The sequence below is a fragment of the Theobroma cacao genome, chromosome 8 (genome assembly GCF_000208745.1).
Source record: "Theobroma cacao cultivar B97-61/B2 chromosome 8, Criollo_cocoa_genome_V2, whole genome shotgun sequence".
NCBI lineage: Eukaryota > Viridiplantae > Streptophyta > Magnoliopsida > Malvales > Malvaceae > Theobroma > Theobroma cacao.
This window is the reverse complement of record NC_030857.1, coordinates 15,475,546-15,484,311: the sequence shown is the minus strand read 5'-3', so window position 1 is coordinate 15,484,311 and position 8,766 is coordinate 15,475,546. Positions and strand designations below refer to the sequence as shown.

The window sequence follows — 8,766 nt, the reverse complement described above, 5'->3', positions numbered from 1 at the left end:
ATATCAACTGGTGACGTGATTCCATATTAACTACCGACGTTATTCAAAATTTAGTACTCGCGTGACTCCATAACAAATACTATCGCGAATCAATATCAACTGGTGACGCGATTCCATATTAACTACCGACGTGATTCAAAATTTAGTACTCGCGTACTCCATAACAAATACTCTCCCAAATCAATATCAATTGGTGACATGATTCCATATTAACTACCGGCGTGATTCAAAATTTAGTACTCACGTGACTCCATATCAAATACTCCCGCAAATCAATATCAACTGGTGACGCGATTCCATATTAACTATCGATATAATTTAATATTTAGTACTTGCGTGACTCCATAACAAATACTCCCTCAAATCAATATAACTGGTGACGCGATTCCATTCCCACCATTCACGCAATTCAATAGCAACTGCTTACAACCTTATATCACACAATGCAATTCAACATGTCATATGCAAACGAATGAACGTTGTCATGTAAATTGTGTAAAATACCAACAGACTTTACGATATGAATAAGAAAAAAATAATGTCGTTATTATTGGACCCGTATGCTTATCACATGAATGAATACAAAGAATAATATGAAAATGATACAGAATAATGTTAATATTATTTACATATTGAAAAAGAATAAACAAATTAAAAAATTTAACAACTTAAGCTATTGGCAAAAATCTCAAGGGCAAACTTTGTTCGAATGCCCTCTATGGCGTTTGCCTTTAGCGTTTGATCCTCTGAGCTGATCAACCACTGCAACGAGGCTATAACCCAATCCCTGCAACTGTGTAAATCTTGCTGTATCGGGGTCTTCTCATTAACCTATATTTCATCCGCGTCAAAGCTCGCTTTTGACGGGGTGAGTTGACAAAGTACCCCACCTGGTGGCATATAATGGGAAACAATGATGTTAATGGACTTATCTATGTATCACGCAAGCTGGACTTCAATGCTTCTTTCTGATTGTACAATGAGTCCACTAACATCATAGTCCATTTCAGCAAGTTAATGTGCATTACCACCCAATGGTTGTCGAAAAAGCACGATACGAGAATTGAGTCAACCTCATGCCATGGCAAACCCCACGAAGGTCTCTCACCCCTTGCATAGGTAAGTGCATTGTCTGGCAAAACCGCCTCACTCGGCTTGAATCTCTTCTTGGTGGGGGAAGGCCGTATTTCTTGGCATAGATGGAGCAAAATAACCTGCCAATTACGTTATGCACAATAGTTAGATGCAATTAAGTAACCCTAAACCCCATACATTTGAATAATTACAACTCAGTAAAATATAATATACTTACATAGAATGTGGTGTCAACGATGCATATTCTCTGCTTGTAGTGTTGTGGATGGTGCTCACGCTCCCGCTTACACAACACACTGATGCATGCATTAATTTGTTGGGTGTCCATCAACTTTGTCGGCATCTCCAATTGCCTGAAAAAATTAGGGCCCTCTTGCCCTTCGATGCCCATAATGTAAACCCTTCATATTTAAAATAGAGTTAAATTAAAATTATAGTAAAGTTACCTTACTACGAAGGTCATTTCTCACAATTTCCACATAATAATACCCATGTCAAAAGGTCTATGTATGTAATAAATACCCTAGAACCGTTAACCCTAATATGGTCTACTGTTTTTATTTTACCTAGCTTGGTCATTTTTTAGAAAGGACTCATATCTATCCTTCAAATCGTCCTTCGCTTTACGCTGGACTAATAACAGGTTAACGTATGAGCTTCGAAGGTATTTGCTGGCCAAGATCACACGTGCATCTTCGGGCTCAGGTGAAGGTGGAGCCTAAGCAGAAAGTGTGATCTCACTATGTGGGGGGCTTCTACTGGAGTTGGGACAAGAGCAAGACGCGGGGAAGTTGTAGTTCCACTACTTGTAGGATGAGGTCCCTCTTCGACCTCAAACGAAGGAGGTTGAGCCTTGGGAGAAGGTGTGGGTTGAGAATCTTGGGCTGTTTTTATTGGAGATGGGATAGGCGCAGCATGATGTTCAATTGAGCTATCGGGAGGCGAGCTTCGACTCTAAATGATCAAAAAAATCAAACACATTAGAACAGTGTATACATCGTACATGTTATAACTCACGCAATGAATAACATAAAACCTCATACCTCAAAATGGTCGATCAGTTGACCGATAATCTGATCCTCTAGCCCTTGCAGTGAGTGCTGGATATGCTCATGCAGTGACTGCGTCTGCATCTGCATCGTCCGCTGGATCTTCAACTGCATTGACTGCTGGATTTCCAACTGCATTGACTGCATCTGCATCGCCCGCTGAATCTCCAACTACATTGACTGCATCTGCATTTGCATTTTCGTCTACAATGACTAGAAGTCTTTTATCCACTGTGTCTGCATATTTTGCAGTTCTCGTTTAATGCTCGTAGTCATTTGTGGACGCAGCGCCCGGTTGCGAGGCTCAACATGAGGGGTAGCACTTGAAGCAGGAGTAACAGCATGATGAGTTGCAGGAGAAGCACCATGAATAGCTGTAGAAGGAGAATGAGGTGCCTCAGCAGCATCAAAATCGGAATGGACATCCTCTTCAGCTATGCGTCTTTGTTTAACAGCTCCTCGTACTGGACTTTTCCCTTTGCGGTCCATTATTTCCTCCTTTATTGGGGATCGAATTTTGGGCGACCCTCCAACTTCCATAATGGAATGTATTGCTACCCCTCGGAGATATTGACCTCAATGTTCGCCCAGTATACGGTTAACATCTTTTCTGTCATTGGCTCCAACGTCCTCACTGCCCACAACTGCACCAAAACATACATTGCCATTAGGTATAACCCTCGATACCCTATGACAATAAAATAAAATTTAATCAAATAAAAAAATATGGTTTATTTACTCACCTTGCCCTCTCTCTCCAAACTTGCAATTTTGACGTGGAAGCCTATAGGCCTCTCATCACAATGCCATTTAAGCATTCTTGGCCAAACCTGTCCGGACTGCCGCTGCCTTCCGAACAAGCTTCTGATTTCAGATATTGCTTCCAACGCCCAAAACTGCACATCAATTATGTAACATTTTTACTCACCTTATAAATTCTTATGCGAAAACAATAATGATAATGATAAACATTAGGCTATGGCAGACTGCTTGAAATGCCTATATGAATCCGTAGAGGTGGTAGCGCTTCTTATCTACTTCGCTTGCAGTAGGAGGTTTGAAACCCCTCAACAAGTAATCCACGATCAGACTCCACACGTATGTGCCCCATAGGAATGCATTCCACTTGTCGATGTTCTCAACCAGCAACAACAACAACCATGGAACCACAGATCGTTTGTAGTCTTGATCGAATAAAACATTGGTCGCGATCAAGACAAGGGCCATCTTACTCGCGTCTCCCTCTTGTTGAAACTGCCTTCCCTTGAACGTGTCTAAAACTTGTTGGATCTTCACCTTCTTCCCAGGTCCCCAATATCTTAGGTGAATTCCTCTAGGGAAGGCCTCGTAGGGATTGACAATGAAGGCCAGTAAGGGACCAAACTTCAATCCTGTCACCAGATAGAACTCTCTTTTTGAAAAGCGGGCCTTCATTTTCCCTATTGCAAACCATAACTCTGCCTCCATAGCGTCAGTTTTGTTGATTCTGCGCAACATTAGATTGTGCATGAGACTAGCATAAAATAAACTCTTGTCTGCTTCGACATCCATCATGTGCCTGAATCATGTTCTCTTAAAGCTTTTCAGCTCGTTCACTTAACACAGCATCTCACGTATCACGTGTAGATGCGACCACTTACAGTGGATGTTAATGCCCGCATTGAACCCCTATTGGTGCCTCGACACATAAAGCAAGAACTCCACGTTTTCCTGCTCTGTTCCTATGCTGGCCATCTGCAACATAAAACAAATAACATTCCCATTTTAGTCATGCCAATACCATCATTGTAGATTAACAAAAAAACTACAAGAATTTCTTAGAAATAGCCCTATTCATAAGCTCACTAAAAAAATAACCCTAATAATATTTTTAACTATTTTTAGACAACCCTGAAATAGAATAATTAATCCAAGTGTGGAGCATGGATTATTAAGTAAATAAACATATACACATTAAAGCATTACAATTGACCCAAAATAATACAGAATGAACCCATGTAGATAAATTTCATGTAATTATGACACTTGTGCAATTTCCTACAATAATAGTCACGCAATGCCTAATCAATTAGTTACGCAATTACTAACATTAAATCACGGAATGATTTATAAACAAGTCACGCAATTCTAAGAACAACTAATCGAATCACTCACACACTAACTAACGCCATGATTGAACAATATTCACGCAATAACCTAGAAACCAATCACGTAATGACCTAGAAACCAATCACGCAATGATCAATCAATCAATCACGCAATGACCGATCAATCAGTCATGCAAAGTTAAACCCTTTTGCAATCACGCAAACCCTACGTGACTCCATGCCAAAATCCACTCACGCAAAAGGTGCCAACCACCTAAGCACGCCCTCACTCACGCAATATCTAACAAAGGGTCATAACACATACATATCAACCAGTCACGCATGACCGGTCACCTTTCCACCCCAATAACACCAACAATACCACCTTCATGTTTATATTAAAAAATTTCAAACAACAACAATATCAATATGAACAAGCAATATGTATAGGTTTATACTCAAAAACCTTAACCCTAAACATGAACAATAACCATTCTGTCAAAAACCTCCACATAGTTCAAATTAAAATAAAATAATTCATAAAAAAATTATACCTTTCTCAACGTAATATTAATTTCTTCACACTACTCAATATGTGAACTACCTTTATGAGAATAATAACCACTCCAAAAGGCTCCTACCACTGCCAAAATGCTCAGAAGTTGAACTGTCGAGGAATACTTTTAACAGACTTGCTTCTACGGATATGTACGGTCTCTCGATGAAAATCAAAGAGTTATGGTCCATATAAAGGACATACTTGACCCGTTAATAGGTTTTGGGTTTAGGCATGGAGCCTAGCGAATGGGTCGGTTTCATTAAGGACAATTTTGTGCAATTTTTTTTTCTCTTGGCTAAAAACAGATCAAATTATATGGAGGACCATTCTAAAAAATGCCTTATGCCTGAGGCCTATTTATGAAAAGTACTCTAAAAACAAAGCAAGGCATAATAAACGAAAAACATGCAACCAGCGTAAGAAGGAAACCAATGAGGAAAGGAAGAGTCAACCTCAATACCAACGCAAATCAAACAAAAAATAAGGTCGATTAAGACAAAACAGAAACAAAATCAAACAAAACCTAAGCATAAGATGCAACAACCAAATCGAATGACACCCGACAGCAAAATGACCAAAGATACCACAAACAAACTCAAGTGACAAACACGCAAATGGCTAACACTAAAATATCAGGCGAAAACCCTAGTAAAAATTACCCTTGAATCATCAAAGCAAACACAAAAGGCAACCATTAGAGTAAGGCATCAGACATCCGAAAAAATCACAGTCAACCAACTAAACAACAAAGGCAGAAAGAGGAAAAGCAAAGCCAAGCTAACAACAGAACCCAAAAGCACTCACAATAAAACCCCCTCAATCTTTAGGCAACGATAAAGGCAAAGGGAAAAAGCAAATACGAACCTAATGTCTTAGAAAGAGAAAACACCATTCTCACATGTAAGTCCCCAAAATACCCTCCATTGAGCAAGAAAATTACAATGTAACGTGTAGTAGTTTGAAGGCCCTATGTGGGTTAAAATCATAGTACTTTAGATAATGGAAATACTCTTTATTAAATGTTTAACAACTCAAAAAGTAAAAAAAAGACACATAATGATGAAAAAAGGAAAAATTAAAAAAATAAATTATTTGATATTATTTTATTAACAATTCAAAAAAAACTTACAAAGTTGAAGAGAAAAATAATATAAAAAAGATTAAGTAATAATATTCAAATTAAATTTGGTATAATTTTTTAATTGTTTTCCTTTTTCTTTTTATTTTTTCTTTCTTTCATTTCTTCTTGTTCTCTTTTTCCTTATATAGAAAAACGTAATATTTCTTTCCCCTTCTTTCTCAATCTCTCTCTCCCTCCATCCACGCAGCACCATGATTACAATCCAAAATCATTATCACCAAATAATCAACACCATATAGTGAATTTTTTAACAACAATTACTAAATTTTAATAAATTTACAAATATTTTTAATAAATTCACAAGTACTTGTTTGGTTAAATTTAAAATGGATCTGACAAGAGCTTGGTTTAAAAATACAAAAACCTCAATAAATACAAAAAAAATTATACTTATTTTAATTAGAATATTATTATTTAATTTTTTTAAAAAAAATTTCACTTCAAAATTATTAGTTTTTTTAAATTATTAATAAAATAATCCTAATAANATTCCATACGATTTTATTATTAGTAAAATTTTTTAGATTTTTTTTTTCACTTCAAACATTATGAATATTTTTTGAATTTAAAATAATCCTAAATAATTTATTTATTTTTATAATTTTTTATCATTATGTGTTTTTTTTATAATTTTTTAAAGTTAATAAATATCAAATAAAAATTGTTTATTTTTTATTTTATTAATAATAAAAAGGTAATTATGATTTTTCATATTTATTGGTAATAAAAAGTCAACAAACTTAATAATGCATTTTAAAATTTTTTTTAAGGGTAAAACATCCTAGCATTTCAAAGTTTTGATCAAAATTACACGAAAGTCTATTGGTGTAAGAAATAGACACTCTGTCTCAAAAACCTTAACATTGTTAACAAAAAAATAAAAAGACTAAAATACCCTTCATTTTTCAATTTTAAATTTTTTTCTAAAAAAAAAACCTTACTTCCAAGCCAGATCCGACTAGATATGATCGGAGAACATCAGATTTGATCGAATTTGGCTTGAAAGGTTAAATTTTTTTAAGAAAAAAATTTAAAAATGAAAAATAAAAATTTATATAGTATTGTAATTTTTGACATGTTCGAAGATAAAATTGTCTAAAAAATATTGTCATGTCATCAAATTAACGAAAACTCTAAAAATTGATTAACGGTTGAACTTATGAGTCAAATGACAAACATTTTTTTAGACGGAATGCCTATTTCTCAAACGATCAAAATACCTCAGCAATTCCTATACTCATGTATTTTCTTCACTTTAATCCCTCTGCTCAAAATCACAACAATTTAGTTCTTTAATATTAGAAATTGCTTCAATTTAATCATTCTAACATTTTCCTTCTAAAATTACCCTTCACATAGCTGATGTCATTATTGACATGATGCTGATGTGGCATGTGAGGTGGATTGGAACTTAAGATCAACGGTTAACAGGGTGCTTAGGAGGATATTTGCAACCTTTATATAAAGAAAAAGAATTTCAATAGAAAAAAAAATTGGGCGACTTACTGAAACCTTAGAAATCCTTAAAGCAAAGAAAAGCTTAAAAATCCTAACTTTCTATCAGTAGTAAAAAAACCACAATACAATACCACAACCCAAAAAGCAAAAAAAAACTCTCAAGACCAAAAGCCAATATACACAAAAATAAAGATCTAGGAAATGGGTTTGGTTGGGGAGTGATTGTGAAGGTTAAGTGAAGGTGTGAATAGTGAGAAAAAGAGAAAAAGTGGATGATTTTGGGGGTGAGTGTTAGGTTGCAAATCAAGGTTGAAAGTCGAGAAAGGAAAGAGGCGATAGACGGCGATACAAAAGGTGGCACGATGTAGGAGGTTCAACTAAGGGACCGTTTAAAAGAAGGAGAGAAAGTTAGGAGCTTTTCTCAACTATTTGGGTAGAAAGAGAAAGCGGGGAAGGGAAATGAGGAGAGGAGAGAAAAAATTCAGCTTAAATACTTAGGGTTTGAGGAGAAAAAAAATGGTCAAAATGGCATCGTTTGGCCAAGGTTTGTTGGTTTGAAGGCTAAGGCATAAACGACGCCGTTTATGAGAAGTTCTTGCCCATTAAACGGCACATTTTGGCGAGAACATTTCAGTTGGCTGCACAGATAGATTTGGGTGCCTTCACGGGCTGGCTATCTTGGGCCATGTCCAGCCCAGACTAGGTAAAGCCCTTCCTTGACGTTGTGTGGATTTGATTTGGGTTGTTTATTGTAGTTAGCCTAATTTGTTATGCTAAAAATCATATTGTTTAAAGTATATGATTAATTTAAATAAGCTAAAAAATATTATGAAAAAATTTATATGACGTTTAGGGTAGGAAAATAGACATAAGAAAAAACAAATAAATAGAAAAAAGATAAATATTTAGCTATAAAAGAATAGGTATAGTTAGGTAAAATATATCTATGGGAAGAAAACAAACGCCTAAAATATGTTAATAATAAAAATAGGTTTAGGTAGATAAAAATGTGGAAAAACAGATAAATATTAAAACAAAGAAGAAAGTAGATTCGAGTAAGTAAAAAATAGAAAATATTTAGTTATAAACGAATAAATTTAGGCAAATGAAAGAAAACATAGAAAATATAAAAAATATATTTAGTTATAAGAAAAATAGATTAGGTAAATCAAAAACAAAAAACAAACTTCGTCATAAAAAGTAGTTTTGGTAAATAAGTAAAAGAAAAAAGAATATTTAAAAATAGAAAAAATATTTAGTCACAAAAGAGTAGATTAGGTAAAAAGAAACATATACTAGCTAATAATGGTAATAACCAAGTGAAATATTTATTCACAAAAAGGTAGATTAAGTAAAATATATATATATATATATATA

At 34.9% G+C, this 8,766-nt stretch overlaps 1 protein-coding gene across 1 annotated transcript in view; it reads left to right on the top strand.

The window, feature by feature from the left end:
• The window catches only part of LOC18592922, a 4,961-nt gene continuing 4,255 nt past the window's right edge, over positions 8,061 to 8,766 (top strand). Inside the window, exon 1 of the transcript XR_001929018.1 lies at positions 8,061 to 8,092. The gene's annotated coding sequence lies outside the window, so the exon portion shown is untranslated. The remainder of the gene's footprint in view (positions 8,093 to 8,766) is intronic.